Source organism: Drosophila nasuta, chromosome 2R (genome assembly GCF_023558535.2).
Source record: "Drosophila nasuta strain 15112-1781.00 chromosome 2R, ASM2355853v1, whole genome shotgun sequence".
In the NCBI taxonomy this organism is placed as follows: Eukaryota; Metazoa; Arthropoda; class Insecta; order Diptera; family Drosophilidae; genus Drosophila; species Drosophila nasuta.
In genome coordinates this window covers 22,289,545-22,310,465 of record NC_083456.1, presented here as the reverse complement: position 1 = coordinate 22,310,465, position 20,921 = coordinate 22,289,545, and the positions used below count along the sequence as shown (strand labels likewise).

General features: G+C 38.5%; 1 protein-coding gene and 1 long non-coding RNA gene across 7 annotated transcripts in view; one reads left to right on the top strand and one right to left on the bottom strand.

The window, feature by feature from the left end:
• Nucleotides 1-20,921, bottom strand: part of LOC132787278 (homeotic protein antennapedia) — a 121,769-nt gene that overhangs the window by 81,466 nt on the left and 19,382 nt on the right. For 3 of the 4 annotated variants that reach the window (XM_060794220.1, XM_060794217.1, XM_060794216.1), the window contains exon 2: nucleotides 6,837-6,925. The gene's annotated coding sequence lies outside the window, so the exon portion shown is untranslated. Of the gene's footprint in view, nucleotides 1-6,836; nucleotides 6,926-7,005; nucleotides 7,135-20,921 lie in introns of those variants that run through there. The other variant, XM_060794219.1, reaches the window with a different exon arrangement.
• Nucleotides 9,358-12,644, top strand: LOC132786332 (uncharacterized). 3 transcript variants are annotated; one of them, XR_009632432.1, is made up of 3 exons: nucleotides 9,358-9,571; nucleotides 11,090-11,367; nucleotides 11,892-12,644. It is a non-coding gene; the product is annotated as an uncharacterized LOC132786332 (long non-coding RNA). The 3 variants fall into 3 exon arrangements; XR_009632431.1 differs by having other exon boundaries at nucleotides 11,087-11,367; XR_009632433.1 differs by lacking the exon at nucleotides 9,358-9,571 and adding an exon at nucleotides 10,850-11,003 and having other exon boundaries at nucleotides 11,099-11,367.

The window sequence follows — 20,921 nt, the reverse complement described above, 5'->3', positions numbered from 1 at the left end:
GTAGCTTGAAATACTTTGTGTATCTGCATGCAGCAATGCGTGCCAGCGAGAATTTGTTGAACAATTTCGCTAAACTCGAGGCGAAAACTCGAATAAATTGGCTTGGAAAATGAAAAGCGAAAACTGTGCAGAAAGCAAAATAAAATAATAGCAGCAGTAGTCGAGGCAGCAGCGGCAAGAAACGCACAAATTACAACAATTAAATGGCGAACAAAGTAAGCCAAGCCGCAATTATCACATCACTAGCAAACGAAGTCGAAGTCGGAGTCTCAAGTCGGAGGCGGCAGCGACGCGATGTCGGCTTTAGCTTTAATTTATGAACTGCGGCAAGTGGATGTGAAACTTGTGGGTAGCTTGCAACCGGGTGGCCGGTGAGGCGCATAGCATCGGGGAATCTTTTGCAGAAGACGTAAAAGAAGTGTTTTCACTTTACTTGCAGCTCAAGGTGAGCAGCGATTTGTAGCGGCAAATGAGGCAGGTAAAAACACCAACAACAACAAAAAAAGAAGAGTCGTAAAAAAAAAGATATGCACAACAGGTGTCAGTAAATTTAGTAGAAGGCTGTCTGGCTGTTTGCCGTCGTTGCCGCTAATAAAAATGCTAAAGCATCTAGAAGGCGGCGAGACCGAGGCACTCTCTCAACGCGTCTCTTAATAAATTGACAACGATCCAATTTCATAATGAAATTTTTGCGGCTGTCAGCCTTCAATTGAATCGGAAAAACAAAACAGCGACCAAAAGTGATGCGTTGAATTTGGGTGGGGAGAAGCGGGAGGGGAATGCCATGAAGAATAACAGAAATAACGCACAGAGAGCGAGATCCAAGAATTCCCCCATGAAGAAATCCAGCTGACAGTCGTCCCCATTTCACTCTCCGCACTCCCCCCTCTGCTCTCTCTACTCTGCTCGCAACCCCAACGAAACTTGCACAGAATGTGGCATGATGTTTATACACATACATACATATGTATGTATTTGTGTGCGTTGCGAGTTGTTGTTCCTTATATTTTTGTGTATGTAGTTATATCGAGTAAACGAAAAACAAAAACTTTTTTCCACTTGAGTAACTTAAGTGCCAATTCCTCCAAAAACAAAACAACAACAACAACAAACTAAAGATCAAAAAAAAAAACAAGAGAAGGAATTGAAGGCAGCAGAAAAACCAAGTGGAAGAAGAAAAAAACAAAAACAACAAAATAACAGCAGAAGATGAGCACATGAACATTTTTTTAATAGGGGGACGCCAACAAAATTCTATTGGTTTCAATACAAAAATCGATAGCACATCAAGTTGAAAAACAAACAACAACAAAAAAGCAAGTTGAAGACAACTGCAAAAAGCTGATTACAAATTAAATACGATGGAATATATGAAATTGAGAACTTAAAAATGTTTACAATAAAATTGCAATTGAATATTTAAGTAAATATTGTCAAGAAAATTGTTTAGTTAGAAAAGATAATTTATTCATTCTCATTTATATAAATGCAATTGCTTCAATTTAATTTTTAAAGGTAATATTAAAAGTTAAACCTGCTTGTTTAAAATGATATTTATTCAACAAACTAAATAAAAGCTAAGGTAAATAGTTTTCTAAATTACTTTTTCCACTCTATAGTATTAAAAGATTTTCTTCTTCCAATTTAAATTATAATTTTGAAATATTAACAGCCGGCGGCAATTGCACGATATCTTAAAAAGTGATTAGAAATTATTTATTAAATATATGTATGTATATGCAATACTAGGACGTGTTCAAGGACATTTTGTGGCACTGGTTGCAGAAGGAGTAGTGAAACTTCAGCTGACGTCGTAGGGAAAGCTCAGCTGGTAGCCTATCACAGCTTTTGCTAGCGAGTTTGAAGAGGGCATTATGAATAATGGCTGCACATCAAATCACATTGATCAACCCATAAACCGGCACACACTCACACTCGCACACACACACGCACATACAACAATAGAAACGCGAAGAAGAGAGAGCAAATCAAAGAAAAGCGGCCATGATTTGCCGTCGGCAATTTTTCTGTGTGGCACTTCAGCCATTGAAGAGCGAGCGTTTGCGTCGGCCTGGCAACGGGCGACCAGCCATGCGAAGGCTTTGAGTGGCGAATGCTAAATGTGCTCGTCATCATCATCCACCATGGAAATGTATCTTCAAGACACTTTCAGCAGCAGCAGCCATGCAGCCAGCCATTCGAACACATGGCACATCTTTCAGCTGCAACCCCGCGCCACGAGCGTGAGAGCGAGAGCGGCAACGTGAGAGAGAGCGCACTCGCTCTCTCGCAACACAACAGCTGCGCGCTGTGGCAAAACAAGAGAGCAAGTACTGCCGAAGAGAGCGCACGTTGTGCTCTTATCCTGTTTTACCGTTCCAATGCGCTCTTTGCTGGCACGTTCGCTGTCTCACTCCCACGCAACAGCTGCATGGCTTCCCGCCAAATTTCTGTAGTTGTGTCATGCTGCTCTCTCACTGGAAGTACTCTCGGTGCTCTCTCTTTTACGCCACTGGAAAGCCAAAACAAAACAAGTTGCCGGCAATCGAAGAAGCACGAGCCTTGAGGACAGCAATAACAAGAATTGCGTATTACACTTAACATATAGTATTATTAACATGAAAACATATTCAGAAATGCAATTAAAATTAAAATTTTCGTATTTAATTTTGTTGTTTTATCAACTATTTGATGTCATTGCCAAATTGGCGGAATCGTTTTGCCTTCTCACATATTGATCAAGCGCTATTTGCAGTTCAATTACATTAACATAAATGTGGCGTCAGCATAAAAACTTTCGATCGTCTAAGGCAACTGGGGAGGTGGATGAGCTTTTTTTAGGTATGTTAACCATGGCCAAGAATCAAATGTGTCTCTGGCCATTTGCACGTCTGACCCTTTTGAAGCTAATGATTTTTCGCCAAAACACTTTGCGAGCTGCTTTGAACGTGCTATCGATCACGTAAGACCCAATTCTTTTGCAACACTGCGAGAAATATTTTGTAATAATACAAAATTTGCAAGTTTTTGCAAGATCGTTACGAATTATTATTAATAAAAGTGTTTGTCGTTTCGAATCAACCCACAGCACAAATGGTACGATCTAGGAGGCAGCAATTTTATAAGCTAAATAGATTTAAGTCAAGGACAGACTCATTTTTTTGGCAACACTGATGAAGAAAATAACATACAACTATTTGTTTTGACTGGGGCTACAGCCCGGTAAGAGCGAGGAGGCTGAAGCTTTTATATAAAACATATTTTACACATAAATCTGCAATTAATGAAAATACATTTAAATTGTGGTATCCATATTCATATAACTTTTTGTCCTATCTGCATTACTAACGCACAACCAAGTGGTAAGAGTTAGAAGGCTGTACATTTTTCACAACAATATTTTGAAACAACTCTAAACTAAACTCTAACTAACTATTTTCCGATAGTAGTTGCAAATACTTAAAGAATATTATTATAGTATTAAGATAACTTTAAAATAAATTCAATTGAATTAATAATTATAAAGAGAGAACTTGCATCAATTAATTTCTATATTATACTCAGCTTTACTAAATCACATAAATAAACCGTTTAAGGCGAGGGGCAAGCGAAGCGAAACAACCTTCGCATTCCTTTGCATCGCCTCGAGGCGCGTACGCTGCTCCTGTCAGTTGATCAGTGTCTCAGTCTCAGACTCAGTTTCTGTCTCCGTCTCAGTGTCTCACGTATCTCTGAGGTATCGATTCCAATTGGAAGTCGACAGTCGCACTTTTGCAACAACACAGACGAACAGAAAATAATTAAGTTCTCAAAAAGATAAAAATCATGTTAGCCGCTGATCAATTAGTAGATTTTTGCAGCCCAACGCATATTTCATCTTTCAGCCTGTTCGCCTCAAGCACTCCTCCCCACTCCTCCCCGTCCCACTTCGCTTCCGCCCGCTGCAGATGCATAAATTTACATATGAGAATGTCTTGAAATGATATTGAAGGCTGTTGAAATGTAGCAACTGCAGCCTGCAGAGCCAAAGCAACCTGAGAACTGGGAACTGAAACCTTTAGTGGTCGAGGCACCTGCCTGTGTTGTGCTGTGCCCTGTAGCGATGGCTGGCATCGGATTTGGATACTGGAGACTGGAGACTCGAGACTGAACTGGACATGCACATGCACATGCACAGACACGTCAGTAACTCATTTATCGCTTAACTGGACTTCAATGTTGCATTGGGTATTTCGACGTTTTCAGTTTTGAGAGTTTGGGACTCGAGTCGCGACTTCGCTTCGATTTCGCGTTCTGTTTTTTTGTTGTACGTATTTTGACAACGAATTTGCATGCACTCGAAACTGTGTTTTGAGCCTTGTTAATTTTGACTAAAGTCGCTGAGGCTAACGTGCACTGGATAAGCGCCAAACCCAAACCCAAACCCAATCCCAATCCGAGACACAGTCGCAGCTCCTATCCATGTTGCGTGACTGACCAAAATGCGAGTGCTACGCATGCGCGCGCTTACAAACGCGAAGCTTGAGCAAAACGATCGGCAGCAACAACAACAACTAAAATAACAACGACTTCCCAACAATAACAACAACTGAAAAAAAGAAGTAAAATGTGAAACAAGAACCAAAACAAAGTGTTCGATGTTTCCGTTTCAAATTCTATGGAACAAGACATTTGCGCACCGCCAGCAACTTCGGCAAAAGACGCTGCGCACCACAAGACACCAAAAAAATATAAAAAAGAATGGCCCAAAGGCCTCAGCGTTAATGTGGCCAACAAACAGCTTCGCTTCAGCTTTAGACCAAGAGCAGACCCTGGCCTCAGACTGAGGCTGAGACTGCGACTGAGGCTGAGAGGCATTGTGAATGGACAACTTGCCGACTGAGGCGGACGCGTTAACAATTGTTCTGGCCATTCGTTTTTTGGCCCAAAACAAGTTCGGCATTTTGCTTTAACAGACCGCCAGAAGTGCACCCAGACAATGTTTGAAGGTGTACAATGGATGCGAAGTTGAAAATGAGTAATCAAAATAACATTGGTTGTAAAAAAGTCAATATATATAAAAAGTCAATAGCAAGATTTGGTCGCGCAAAATAATTTGTTAGTAAATATTAATCAGTAAAATAATGAGTTGATTTTAGAAACATTTCAAAGACTCATGTGAACTTCCATCAGAACTTAAACAAAATAAAATAAATAAAGTGTGGACATTTTCTAATTTTAATGAAAATGAAAGCAAAATAATGTGTTCTTTATACATAATGAACTAATTTATATAAGCAATTGTAATATATAAGAGTAAATAACTGTTTTTTTACGTTTTTATAAATTTAATACTAATGTATGGAAATAAATAAATATTCATTAAAAATCGATTCCAAATTTAAGCGTTTATTGAATGTAAACACTTGGTTTAATAGTAAAGTTTGGGAAACAATTTTGTAGACATAACTTTTGACTTATAATTATAAAAATTGCTCAGAAGATATTATTGTAATTAATACAAATTTTTCAAAGGCAATTATTAGAATATTAATTGTAAAAACATGTTATAAATAAAACCATTGATTTGTAAAATATGCTAATCAATTTTCTTACTAATTTTTTTCTGTTATATGCGAAATTCTAAGCACAATGTTGTCTGCATCACCCACTGTGCAGATGCCACAGTTGCTGCACTGTTTCTTAGTGCTTCAGCGGCGCAGCTGAGCGCGCGATTGTGCCACAGATAAAGGCACTTGCGCATTACAACTGCTCGCGCAGACCATCCACAAGCATGTCCACTCACCAGCCCCCAACAACAGCAACAACAACAACAACAACAAGTTTGCGGAAAAAGTGCAAGAGAATTAACAATTCATTTTATTGTTAAATATGCCGGAGCTGAAGCAGGCGGGTTCTAAGAGTTGGCCAGGCTAACAAGACTCTGTCTGCATCTGCATCTGGCTGCCTCTCCCACTCTCCACGTTCACCTCCACCCACTGGTTGCCGCAGGGGCAGAGCAGACTGTTGGCTGTGGCTCATAGTTAATAATGCGATAATTTCATTTTCATTCAAAGCAAATCGAATGGACTCGAAACGCAGCACCGAACTGAGCTACCGGATTACGATGCGACTGTGTTTCGCTGGCTGGCTGTCTGACTGGCGTGTTGCAGCAACATGTTGCAACCGTAGCGAGGTTGCTCGTTGCTGCTTGTTGCTTGTGGCTGTGCCTGATGCATGCGCAAAATTTAAATTATGTTGTTTTGTCGCATGTTTTTCGCTTCTCATTGCTTCCCATATATTGTTGTTGTTGTTGTTGTTGCTGTTGTTCTGGTCGTTCGCAATGTTGTTGTTTAAGGGCCTTAAAACATTATCAATGAATAAATGAAAATGTCTTTTGTCGACGGAAAATTGTCGTGTTGTTCGCTTTTGTGGCATGTAACTGCTGCTTAACTTAACGTCTTCTTTTGGCCAAGCGCAGCAACAAGCGCTTTAAGCCGCTGTTTTATGTCACAGTCAACTGTCATTTGTACATTGAATGCGCGACCCCTTTGTCAGCATGGTCAGCGAGAGAGGAGCAGAGGGGAGAATGGGAGCCAAGCTGGTTGTGTGTTGCACGGCGATATGTTCAATTTGCATAAAATCACAGGAAGCACTTAGGATTAATAGGCCGCGCAGGCAGAAGGATGCCAATGCCGATGTCAAGTGACTGCCAAAGTGCCACAGTGGGGCATGCAATGAACATATGTACGTGATGCTTGCACCACTGTGACTTGTAATCGCCTTAATCGAATTACGAGTGCCCCGAGTGTGTCTAGTGTGTGTAGTATCTCAATTTGAGGCAATTTTCTGCTTACCTTATTTGTTATTGCCGCTTTGCTATCCATAAAACGATGCTCACAATTCAGCTAATCCAATTTTTTATTGCAGCTATCCAAAATGAAATCTGCAAATGCAAAAAGGAAATTGATTTAGTTTTCAGTTTGAAGGCAGCAACACGAATTTCCCTTAAACTAAGAAACGAACCGAAATAAAACATGCGCAACATGCAAATGCCGAAATCTCCCTCTAGCGGCAGTTCTTTGAAGTTCTGCAGAGATGCTCAGCACGATAAGATGAATCATTTCATAAATTCGAGTGGTAGCATATGAATAAAAATGCTGCCTTGGAAATTAAGTAAAATAAAGAATAAGCAGAATTTAATTCCCAATTATTGTTGATTATATTGCTTTACATTGATATATTTATTTATGATTTACGATTAATTAATTAAGCGTGTTTTCTTGGAGCTAAACAATTGTAAAATTATTTTCTTTTTATTTGTTGTACTTTGAATTTATATAAAACAATATATTGAGATCTAAATGACCACAAATGAATTTATTCATTGTTCAACTATTGCTTTTCAGCAAAAAATTTAAGGCCAAATGGTAGTAATTCGAATTTTTAATTTATGTTAAATTGTGATTCTTAGAATAAATGATTTTAATCTAATAAGCTATAAAAGTGTATTTCGATACATTATTTAATTCTGAAATTCTCTGTTTTGGCCTTTGCAATTTTCAATGCATTTCATTATCAATTTTCTAAAGAAGATATTAGATATGTTTAGCCTTCGAATAGAGCTTGACTGCTGCTTAAACTTTCTCATGAGCTTTTTCAGAAACTTCGCTATTATCGCCGCAATTATTTTGATATCGATTTAAGTCTGTTTTTCTGTTTACACCCGCTTCGATAAGCAAAAAGATTTCTTTTTGTAAAACTGTTGACATTTTCCCACCTTTTAATGTCAGCGCCCAGTTGGCATATGGACCCAGGCTGCAATGCAACCCGTGTTGTAACTCATGGGGCACATGAAATTGCACCCTGCTCCTTCCTGCCTCATGCCTCGGCTGCCAATGCCAATATCCGACTGTTTGCTGCCAATGGTACTGTCAGGTTGGCCGCTGTCATATCCTTTTGCGGCAGAGTCTGAGGCAGAGTGGCTGTGGTGGAAATTTGAGCGCGCTTCTCATTCATTTGCGCCAAATGTCATTATTGTTGCTCGTTTGTTGTTTGTTGCCATTGGCAGTGGACAGCAGAAGCAGAAGCTGAGGCAGAGGCAAAAGTGCTTGCTTGCTTGCTGGCGGCATCTTTCGCCACTTTGGTGTGTTGGTTGCATTGGGTCTTTTGTAAGACTCCCTCGTTAAACAGATTATTTTCACACCCGTCTTGGAGTCAACTCGACTCGACTCGACTTGCGAGTTGCTGCCAATTTGGTAAGGCGAACAGCCAGCCAGCCATCGAGCCGAGACTCTTTGCAAGGCGTTAATAATGCGATTTCAATGCATTTGCTGTGCAAAAATTCAAAGGTTTCCTCTTTTTGTGTTGCTACAAAGTATACGAGGAATATGAAAGCGACAGCCGCTGCACAAAAAGTCTGCTCGGAGTGACACATGTATGCACTTGGTTTAGACACAGAATTCGAACTTTAACTCGAAGTCGACCAGGCCATGGCCTAACAATGGCCACAGCCTGCCACAATCATTGGCATCGCTTTTGGGGTCTGTTAATTGCAAACTGATCGTGAATGGTTCGCCCCGAATCGAGATGCGGATGCGGAAGGCAAAAACATTGTATGAGCTGCACATTTGTGAGAAGAACTTTCAAAGAGTTTAGTCTAGCATTAATTGTAGTAGAACTTTTATTTACTGTATTACATTTCTTTGAATGTAACTTTATTTTTATACCCGTGTTATTAAAGAATACTTTTGTTAGTTGAGTTGACTGGCAATCTGGTATATTTTGCACTCTATGGTATATAATTGAGTTCAAGGGAGGATTGTGAAAATCGAATCGCCGAGTTTTTTTGCCAGTAGGGACAAGGACTTCTTTAGGAGAGGCATATACAAGTTACCATCAAAATGGCAGAAAATCATCGAAGGCAACGGTACATATAGCACTTAAATCGGACCATGCTAACTATGTTAAAATCGTCGTCGAAAATCAATAAAACAAACTGGTATGTCATTACCAAACAACCTAATATTTAAAATGTAATACAATATCAAAATACAAAACAATAGCATTTGGAATATTTTCAGTATTTTTGCAGTTAATATACTATAATGGTATATTTGGCTGACAACCTGGTATATTTTGCACTCTATGGTATATTTTAAATGCATAAATAATTTCAGTATTTTTGTAGTTAATATACTATGCTGGTATGTTTTAAAATAGTGCGGTTCACAGTCAAGCACTCTCGACTATAGCTTTCTTACTTGCTTTAATTTAAAAATTAAATTTTTTTACTTTGTTTTAAATGTTATTAACATTTGATTTATGTCCAAAATTTGAAAAATATATATAAATTTTGACAAATCTTCAGCTCATGAACTTGTCGATCACAATCATCGATTTGTGAGTGGTCGAAAAAGAAAGTGATTTCAATCAGCACACAAATGCCAATAAATTCCCATTAGAAATCCACACGCGCTCAACATCGGACATGCTCCAGGGCACGTATACGTCGAATACGAATACGAATACGTCTACGAATACGAGAATCCGAGTCCGAATATACCCTTGGAATGCCAGGCGTCAATCCATGGTGAGTTGGCCCACCTAGGCGCAAAATAGTATCCAAATTCATATGCATATTTGCCTATTTCACTTGACTGTTTGTCTCTTTGCCACTTTGTCGATTTGTTGATTTGTTGATGTGTTGTTTGTCTTTGTGCGCACAAATGATGGGAGAAGCGCGAAAATATTTGCAGCAACGTTTGCTGCGTAATTTGATAAACGGAGACTCCATTGGCCTGATGGATTGGGATTGGGATTGGGGCTGCAGAAAGATTTCAAAGCAGCTCACGCTCACATCAAAACATCCATAAATATTTTTGTCGTATTCAGCTGGGCGGCCTGGCCAGAGGCAATTTATGGCCGCGAGTCGTAAAACCCGTAAAAAGCTTCAATCGTAAAATTAAAGGCGAAAATAGTTTTTGGGCGCTTAACTCGCACTGTGTGCCTAAAATACCTAATTAATTGGCACTCTTCAGCTTCTGGGTGGCCGCCCGTTTCATTTGGCTCTGCGCTGTTTTGATTTATCGTATGCACAGCGTGAAACCGCTAATCAGTCGCATTTGCATGCGCAGTCGCAGCCCTCCATAGTATTTTTTTTTTTGCTTTTTTGCAATGTTTATAAATAGAGAATCGAGTCAAGTCAAATTGTGTTGGCTTTGTGTTGTTTCGTCTTTTATCGACGCGTATTTTGAGAGCCACTGGACTGTTGTTGCGGGCACTCAACGCTAGATGGCGTCGTCATAACGTAAAGCGCCATCTAGCGGCAGTTTTCGCAAGCACTCTTTATTATCCTTTGCAAGCAACGAGTGAAATAGGACATTCACTTTGTGCTTCTTTCGAAAAGCTTTCACTTATAAAGTAGTACAATATTTGGCCGCTGCCGGCTTTTGGCGTTTGGTGAAATGTCCTTTTTCGGAGTTAGGAAATTTAAACGAAATTAACCCAAGGATTTTGAATTAGTTAAGAGTCGGAAGACCTTGTTACAAAGTATGTTTTTTAATAGCAAATTGATCGACGTGAAGATACCCACAAAAAATAATTCTCTTACATAGAGTTAATTGATAATTCATTTTCTTTTGGCTGCGTAATTTTATTCCGCATAATTATAAACACGATAAATCAACGAATTTAGATAATAAATTACTCAACTTCAATGCAATTTTTAATTCTTAACAAGAATAAGATAAATTCACAACGAAATTATGAATAAACAAATGCCGACTCAAAATCTTGCTCACAAAATATATCAGCATGCAAATGAATAATTTCCTAGATGCTAAAATAAATACATACTACAACTCGTGAGCGTTCAAAAATTTGTTGTAGCGAGACCACACAAAATCATCTGAGATAAATGATAAAAAATAAAAAAAAATATGTACAAAAATAAAATACAAGACAATGCAAACAGAAAAACAGAGACAACAAAACTGAAACCGAAACAGAAACCGACGCAAAATGTAAGGCAATAAAAATGAACTTCCCTTTAATTTTATGGTCGCGCCGACACTTAATAAACAATAATCATCATCATCATCATCAGCAGCAGCAGCAGAAGCGGCAGCAGCAAGTCAGGGCATTGACAATGGACTCAAGATGGGGCAATGAATAAAACGAAGCGGGAGGGGGGAGTTGGCTGACAATCCTCGAACCAAGTGCTACGCATCACGAGCCGGTTACTCGACGTACTTCAATTTTTTGGTCAAGTCGAGTGTGTCCCAAAGAGTTGTTGGCCAACGAGATTTGCATTTTGATGAATTGCAGGCGAGAAGCCGAAAGATGTTTTGGCCCAACATGGAGCTACTACTACTCTGTACTCTACCTGTAAGTCATTTTTAGTGACACTATCTGAAAGTGTGGTCTCTGTGGGCGGGGCTGCGGCAGGGGCGGTGGGGTGTGGCACAACACAGAGAGACGCAACAAAACTCGTGTACTTTTGCTGTGACTGGTGTGACTTGAAATTTAAATTAACCTCTGCGCGTTTCGGTTCTGTTTTACCCGTCGTCGTCGTTGTCGTAATTATTTTTTTGTCATTTTTTGCAAAAAAAAAGAACCGAAAAAAAAAACCAAACAGAAATTTATATATATAAGTAATTTGTTATTTTTTTTTTTTTGTTTGTTTCTCTGTTGGTTTTCGCCTTTGGCTGAGTTATTGTACAAATTAAAATGAACGATGTGTCGGTAAGGTCGCAGCTTTTGTTGTCTAAGCGCCAATGCTCAGCCCCGACCCCGAAGCCAACTCCATGGCTTTGGCTTTGGCTTTGACTGTGGCAGACAGCAGCGAGCAGCACATCACACATCACACGTCAAACTTGACTTCAATTTTTTTTTTGTTGTTGCTTTTCTAGCTTGTCGGACATGATGTGACTATGAGCGGAGAGACCCGAGAGTTTGCCCAGACTGTTTCCATGCCGAGCCATGCCATGCCATGAATCTCCATCGTGTCCAGTTCGTCGTCGTCGACGAGATCGCGATAAGAATTACCGCTCGCTCCATGCTCCATGCGAAGCGGGCGAGATGAAAAGCTTTTGTAGCTTTTGCCCCTGGCCAAAACGAAATATTGGCTAAACGCTGATGCCGTCTACAAGTATGTGTAACTGTAAGTGATTACTTTACATGGCCAACAACAACAACAACAACAAGAGCAACAAGAAAAACAAACATTGTTCACAATGGAGCGCCGCCTGCTCATGGCCAGCAATACCAATAGCGAAAAATTGTGAACGACACGACGAGAGACGCGAACTTGACACTCGCAAAATGGATTCGTGGCTGTGTGTACTATAAGTACTATAGTGTTATATCTTGATGCCCACATCTAATCTAAATTCATAAGTCGACCTGAGCAACAATGGCAGCATTCACCGCGAAACGTGTGAGTGCGTGAGTGATTGCCGTTATGTGGCTAGCCGAAGCTGAAGTCGAACAGCGAACAACATTAACGTGGGATCATATCAAACTGACATATTCCCTATCATTGTGACCATCTTGATTTATGCCCTTCAAAGTGGCGAGCTTGTCGTGCCAATGGTTCTCTCTTCTCTCTTCGAAAAGGGATCATTAGTGCAGATAGTTTATCCGCCTCACTTATCAAGGTCAGCTTGTCCTAAATACCTTATACATATACATATATATAGAAATCTATGTATATTATCTGATATATATATTAAAGACAAAAACAAGAGTTAAGCTTTAATACTAATATGAATAAAGCACTAGTATTCAATCAGTTAGTAAGGGCATAAATACTAAACAGCGATTTTTGATTGTATTTATAGTATAATAAAATACTGTTATGGAAAAATACTGAAAATATAATCAGTGTCATTAAACGATTGCTAACTGAAGCTTTAAGCTTATTCTACTTGATAAATGTATTCAATTTGTAAAGTATATTTGATTTTCTAATATTAAATAAAATATTGGTGAACATATTTAACTTATGGAAAAGTATTGAATAACAATGAGTGACATTAAATTGTTCCATACTGAAGCGTTAAGTTTGTTCTATTTGATAAATTAATTTAATTATTCAAAGCATATTTCATTTTCCAAAATAAAGATACTAAGTTAACAAGAAATAAAATACTTACAAATGTTTTTAGAGCATTAACAAATGTTATTTAGTGATCTATTTTTCTACTTCTTAACTTTATATAAAAAAATGCACATCAAATTTAAACTTACAAGATCTGAAGGCTATTCTTAGTTTAGAAATAATCTTTTACAAAATAAAAAGAACCATGTTTATATCTTTGTATCCTTCAAGGCTTTTAAAAATAATTCGGCCACTCATATTAGTATTTTATCTTTTTTTTTTGTATGTCACATATTCAAAGTAAGAAAATAATACGCATTTATTTAAAGTTCACAACTGCAAAAAGATTCTTACGAATCTGAAATTTATTTATAGGCTTCGCTTCGAGCATTTTCCATTTCTACAACGGCTTCAATTGAGTCTTGGAATTGCCATAAATTGCAAGTGCGACAGCTGTGCGAATGTCGCCTGTGCTCCCTTCTGCGAGTGTGTGGGTGAAAATGTATGTGTGTGTGTGAGTGTCTGTGTGTAGGTGTTGGAATTGGACTTCAGTTGAAACTGGTGAATGAAGTTAGTTCATTTAACTTCAACTTATGACGCGCCAGAAATTTGCAGACAATGTCTGACAGACTTTCCAAATACTCCAGTTGAACTTAGGGGGCAACAATGGGGGCGCACACAAGTTTATGTTTTAGTGTGTGTTTGTGTGAGTGAATGTTTTGAATGTGAATGTAAGCGCACTTGGTTTGAATTTTGAATGACCTTGGCATAGAGGAAATGGCAAAAAGCATTATTTAAACTTAACAAGCCGACAACTGGGAACCCCAAACACACACATACACTCACACACATAGACACACACACAGTTTAAGAGAAGTAGAAGGTGGGTTTGGCTCGTTGCATGAGCTGTAGACTGCCCTGCTCCCAATTTGCTGAACTCAATCAGTACACACGGCAGCCCATTAGAGACTCATCGCTCCAGGGGAGGCGAATGCCGCACTCAAAAAGGGGTGTGGCACAACCTGGTGTGTGTGTGTGAGTGTCGCTTCTGCGTGTATTTTGCTAATTTACTAGACAGAAATACGCCTTTAACCCACCAAGCTCATTTATTATATAAAACAGCAACAACAACAGCTGGAACCGGGAGATGGAGCTGAAACTGGGAAAACTGCTTGCTGCACAGGAGTTACGAGCCATTGCAAGGACTAGCCACAGCCGCAGGAGGTTTCAAACTCCACTCTCCACTCCCTTCTCCAATCTGTTGGTATGCCTGCAGCCAAGAGACAGTCCCCAGACCTGAAATTTGAACCCTTTTCAGCCTGCGACACGTGTGTGTCCTGTGTGTATCCTTTTCCACACACAACTCAGCAGGGTAGCAAAGTGGAAAAATCGTGTTAATTTAAAGGCAGCACAAAACAGAGATTTTTGATGTAACCATTTATATGAGTTTATAATTACTGAAATTAGTTTTTTCCGCTTTCCCGTTTACCATGCATATGTAAAGAAACTTTTTCCTATATACGTTTATCTCTGTTAAAAAATTATAGTTTGAATTACTGCAATGTGAATCATATGAAAATGAAAAATCTGGCAGATGAGAATGAAGAACTATTCGGAATATAATTAAGACAAATTGCGGCTTCCATTTTACAATAGTTTTCTTTTAAAGCTTATGACATTAAACTATGTTATAAATTGTATTGAAAAAGTTAAAACAATATAGTAAAGATTGGATCTTTACAAAATATTTAGATTTTAAAAACTCTATGGTGTCATATTGTATCTGCTTTTGATGATAATATAACATACAAAAATACGAAGAGTTGGAATAGTAAAATTATAAAATTTCTTCCTTTTTTAAGTTAATTTGAAATTCTTTGACGATATATTTCAGCCATTATTCAACAAATCTTTTGATACCTATAAAAATTACAAAAAGTTTTAGCAGAAGTTAATATAATATTGTCAGCTTTATAACGTAATAAATTGTCTAAATTTGAAAATTGTTCTGGTGCTGTTTTTTTTTTAGCTGCTATTTACCACACATTTGATAGTAGAATGAGTTACAAAAACTATTCAAAAATTGAGATATTATTATGAGGTGTTAAACTTAATAAATTATCAAAATATTTGAAAATTAATTTCTGTTATTTTTTCATCTACTCTTCACAAATAAAACGTAATCCATAAATTATGCCTCATTGAGTAGAGAGGAGTGCCAAAAACAACACATTCATCTTGCTACGCCCATTTCATATAACCAATTACAATGCCGTGCTGTCAAGCCATTTGCTCTCATTTTGGTTTTACGCAAATTTTATAAAATATTTAAATGCAATTAACATGGCCCGAGGCATAAAAATCAGAGTGGCCAGCGAGTAAAAATTACGACCAAAAAAAAAGTGAAACGAAACGCAAAAGCAACGCAACGAGAGAAAAAAGTTTTGTCAAATCAAGTTCCTTCCGTTCTGGTTTGCGCAAAATGAAAAATTTCATATGAAATTAACCCTGCTGGCAGGATTTCCAGCCCACCCTCCTGGGGGCTGTGTGTGTGTGTGTGTGTGTGTGTGTGCAAGTGTGTGTGTGTAAAAAAGAACCCCGACGAAAAGGGGTGGCATAACGGGAAGGACTCGGACTGCGCTCGAGGCAGACAATGTGGCAACAAATTTGTATGTAAATGTATGCAAAAGTAATTAATCATAGTCGCACATGCACGCACACACACACGCAAGGCACTGCGGACTTTACACAGACAAGGATACAGGACAAATTCGCTCTCTCTCTCTCTCTTTCTCTTTCTCGGTCTCTTTTTGGATAGAGGTGCGAGTGAACTTGTTTTAAAGGTTAACTTCATTTTTCTGATATTACTCGAGTACAAGTCTCTTTGGAGGTCCTTTGTTGCTGCCACCAATTGAGGCAGGACTCAAGTGCCTTGGCACATGTGTGTGTGCTGCAATCAGAGATATTGAAATGCGACACCGTCGCTAGACCCAAAAATCCAAATCAGCAACGGGGTTGGTGGCAACAGCGATAAGGTTTTTGGCGGCCATGATGCAAAACACCGCTTAGTGCCGCCACGTTGATAGCGTCCAACAGATGCTGATAGGTAAGAGGTAAGAGGCAAAGAGGTTAGAGCACCGAGGGGACTAAAGCAGAGAAGAGTCAGACAATGGCAACGGCTGCAGCGACGACGACGACGGCGGTGGTGGAAAATGAGAAGCAAACCCAGAGAACTCACACAAACACACATATGTATGAGTGTGGACTGAGAGAGCGAAAGCAAGACACAGAGAGATAGATAGAAAGAGAGAGCGAAAGAGTAAGAGACACAACGGAGTGTTTCAGCTTTTTTGGTTCGTTCATAAATCATCGCTGAGACGACACCATGTTAAATTGGAACTTTTCCCATACATAAATAGAATGGATGAGAAAAAAATACTAAAGAAAATAATACAAAAATACATGCGAGATATATACACAATATTTTATATTGTATATAGAAATAGTAAATGTATTTATTTTTATATTCACATAAGATATTAATATTTTTCTCTTTAATGCTTAGATGCAGTTTAAAAAGTGTAGATATCTTTTTCGAATGTTTATGCATTACCAGTCAATTAAATACTAATAATACCTTAATTTAATAGTTTAAGGAAATATAAATTTGCTTTGTTTATTATAAAATAAATAACTGCCACGAATATCTATTTTAAATTGTCAAATTATTGCCGATTGTTAATATATATTTTTAAAATTAAGTACCACAAATTTATAAATCTTTTTTTGCATTTCATTAAATCATAAAATTTCTTTATTTTTATCAGCTTTTTAAATATACAAGTTTTCTTTGTCGAATATAAAATAAATGTCGTGAGATTGTTAAATTAAATATTAGTTGCAGCTTTCTAAAATTTGACAAATTCCTTTGTCATATATAAAATAATAATTTCATTTCATTTGAAATAAAGTGTCTTTTAAAATGTATAAATTTGCTTTGTCGCATATTAAATTGTTACGTATACACATATATTTTTTTGTAATTCAACCAAATTCACTCATGCATTAATTAAACGGCAACATTGTTGTAATTTTTGACAGAATTTCGAATGCAATTAAAATGTGCGCAACATTTTGTATCTAAAAGTAGCAATGGCCAGCAAAAGTTCATTCAGCTACAAATGCAAATGCAATTATGTATGTGTTCGAGTATGTGACGCTCTCTCTCCCTCTCTCTCTCTGTCTTGCTCTCGCTCTTTTAAGTATAGCCTCTCTCTTTCGCTCAGAGTTGTTCGTGACCCAAAAGCCATAATTTTCCAATTAAGCGAAAATGAGCGATTTATTTGCCATGAAATCAGTGAGAATCGCCGATAAAAATCTCTTCATTCTCTGCTTGCCACGGCAACAGGACACAACGTTGTTGTTGTTGCTGCTGTTGTTGCCGTTGTTTTTCGCTTTGCTTGCAGAAAGTGCAACGCCGCGCCGTTGCAATTATTTATTATGCGCATGGCAATGGCCAGCGAGTGTCTGGCAGAATCGAAGGCGGAGCAAGGGGCATGTGGCAAGTGGCAAGTGGCAACTGTGGCTGTGGCAGCAGCTGCTGTTGCTGTGGGTGGATGACTGCGAGACTGCTGCTATAGATGAGTATACGTGTGTGTCTCTGTGTGTGTGTGTGTGTGCCACTTAACCCCTCTCCACACACGTCCCACAAGGGGCAGTGTCAACAGCGGGAATTTCGACCGGTGTCTGCATCGCATTGTTGCATTGTTTTTGTACACATTTTTTTGTTGCGTTGCGACTGCAACATCAAGTGGAAAATTGCTGAATATATATGCGGATGCTTGCCTGTTATTATGATTATTATACCCAGCACGTTGCGTACACTTAAGGGGTATGTTTTGTTGCTGTTGTTTCAAAACATCTCCTCAGCCTAAGTAAATTTAAATTCTAACTTTAATTGCGTGCTTTGGCAAATGAAGCGAAGGGCTGCAACTATTTAGCACCTGTTAGAGCAAAAGTGTTGCCATGTGCTAATTAAAAATGCAACCAGGCAGCCACAACACGCCAGTTGAGTGTTGTGTGGTTGCATGTCTTGTTTGCTGTGTGGCACAATGAAATCAGCGGTTGCATTTTGCAAACACTTTGTTTGATCCCAGGCAAGCTTTGCATACTTTTTCGACTGCCTAATTCAATTCCCATTCCCCGTTTACCTTCGCCTGTCTTGCCTCATTTATCAACACCTTTTCATTTGGTTCCCTCTGTTTTTATTTTTTTTTCGTGAGTGTATTTTAACTTCCGCTTTAGTGTAACTGTTGAGGGGAGAGAGAGAGAGAGAGAGGAAGAGAAAGAGGATCACAGGTGCCAAACACAATTTGTGTTGCATTTTTAATTTGTGGCGCCCCGAGCTGGGACTTGACTTCGACTCGTGTCTGGCTTCTGAATGTTCAATGGGAAAATATTTCGCCGTGAAGTTCAAGTTGGCCGTTAAGTGTTGAAATGTTTACGGTTTACAATCCCTGGCTGTGTTTACATTCACATTACTCTTTACAGTGATGCTGCACAGAATGACTAAATTTAAATTGGAAGTTGAATGGGGGAAGAAAGTGGGAGAATAAGTCTCCATTATTTAGGAAAATATTCAATGGAGCTAATTTGAAATAACGAGTACATTTTGAGCACTAATAAACAAAAATAAGAACACTTTCTTAAATGAAAAGGAAAGGAAATGTTTTAAGTGAATATGTTTGAAAATGGATTCAATGGATTTAAAATTTAAATTTATGAATTGAAGAGCTAATGAACAGCATTTATAAAACTTTATTAGATTAAAGTTTAAAGTTATGACTGCGTTTAAGAAATTACCAGAAGAAAATCACAGCGCATCAATTTAATTAATAAGAAACAATATAAAGAACATATAATACGATTTATAGTGTAAAAAGTATTAACAAAAACTCTATAAATAACTACTATATAAAATTAAATATTTCATTCAATATAAGGAACATATATTATGAATTTTAGTTCAAAAAGTATTAACAAAAACCCTATAAATAACGACTATAAGAAATTAAATATTTCATTGATAAAATGTAAAGTTGGTGAAACATTTTGATTTACGAAGAATGGAACATTTAAGAGTTAATATCTAATGAGTTATCAAGTATACGTCTTTAGCTTTTTCAATATTAAGTATACGTTTCAAATATACTTTTCTTCGAATTGATAAATAGTTTGTACTAATAACCGTTGCAAAAATAGTAAGAACAATTGCAAAATGTACCCAATTTACACTTCAACCTATATGTAAATAATTCTTTATTCATTTGTTGAGCAAAGTGCATTTTGCAGTGGCGCCAGTTGCCTTGCTCTATGAACTCGAATTGTCGATGTTCCGTTCTCTCTAAAAAAAAAAGTATCGGAGCAAAAAAAGAAGCAGCAGCAGCTGTAGAATCAGAGCCAGAATCCAAATGGAGCCCAGAGAAAGGACGAGAAGAGGGCAAAATGCGGGCCATGGCCATAAATTAAACGCATTTTCCATGTGCCTGGCTACAGACTGCAGAGGGAAATGGACGATGGGGAGATACACTCACACACACACACTCACACACACACACACTCCCACTGACCTGGCCTGTAAAATTTTCCATTTATTTCATTTTATTTCTGTTAATTTGGCCAGGCAAAGTGCATGGCGGAGGCGGAGGCGGGGTCAGGTTAAAAATATCGTGGCACATGAGGAAATGCACACGAATTTATGAAAAATTAATTTTGAAATCGTTAATTGAGTGTTTATTGCAACTGAGCTCAGTGAGTGCAACGCCGGCGCCCCGAATCTGAATCTGAATCAGAATCTGCATCTGAATAAGCGAATGCGAATGCGAATATGAATATGAAAATAATGTGAAAGCACATTAAATATGTGAGATTTATGTGCAGCACAAACCAAATTGCATATACGCAAAAGTTGTGCAAATATATATATGGAGTGTATATACCAATCTGGAAAATTAACCAAGCTGAAGCATAGCGAATTGAAGTGAAGCGAAGCGAGAAGAAGAAGGAGTAGGAGAAGGGGAAGAAGGAGAAGGCAGCTCCAATTGCCATTCAAATGCAAACGCGGCAAATGTCAGTCAAAGTCGCTTCCAATTTGCATACGAACTTAAATCATTTTGTCGAGCCCCTCTGAGTGTTTGACTGAGTATACACACGAGTACTCATGCGAGTGTGAGTGTGTGTGTCGATATGTATGTGAGCGCATAACAAGAGCAAACAATATTTCTCACATAAATTCACACTTTAACCAATTTGCATGCAATCTGCGGGGGTTGGAACAACCCTCAGCCCCTAAACCCCCAAACTACGTTGCGCTGCGCAGACAGCGATGCAGTGCAACGCCCCCGTCGCCATTGTCCGTCAGGGGGATGACAAAGGGAGCGTGGAAAGGGGAGGGTAGGGAAGGAAGGGTTGGGGATTGCAGTGAGTTGCTTTTTGTTTCTGCAGTGCAACGGCAACGGCAACGGACTTTTGCATATTTAAACGATGCGAGTGAGTGAATGAGTTTGAATGAACTCACCATGACCAAATACAAAAGCTGCCCAAGTGAGCCAACCCCCCCTCGCTCCCCAAGTCCACCCCCCGCTGTTCCCGCTGGCGATAAACGAATGCATTTCAACGCAGCGGTTAAAGAAAGGGCCAACGAAATGCGAAACAAATGAAAAATACGTATACGAATACATGTGAATGTGCACTGACTATTTGCATACAGCCTACAGCCAGGCACAGTGGTACAAAAGCAATGCAACTTTATGTAATAAAAATGAAATTTAATTAATTTTAC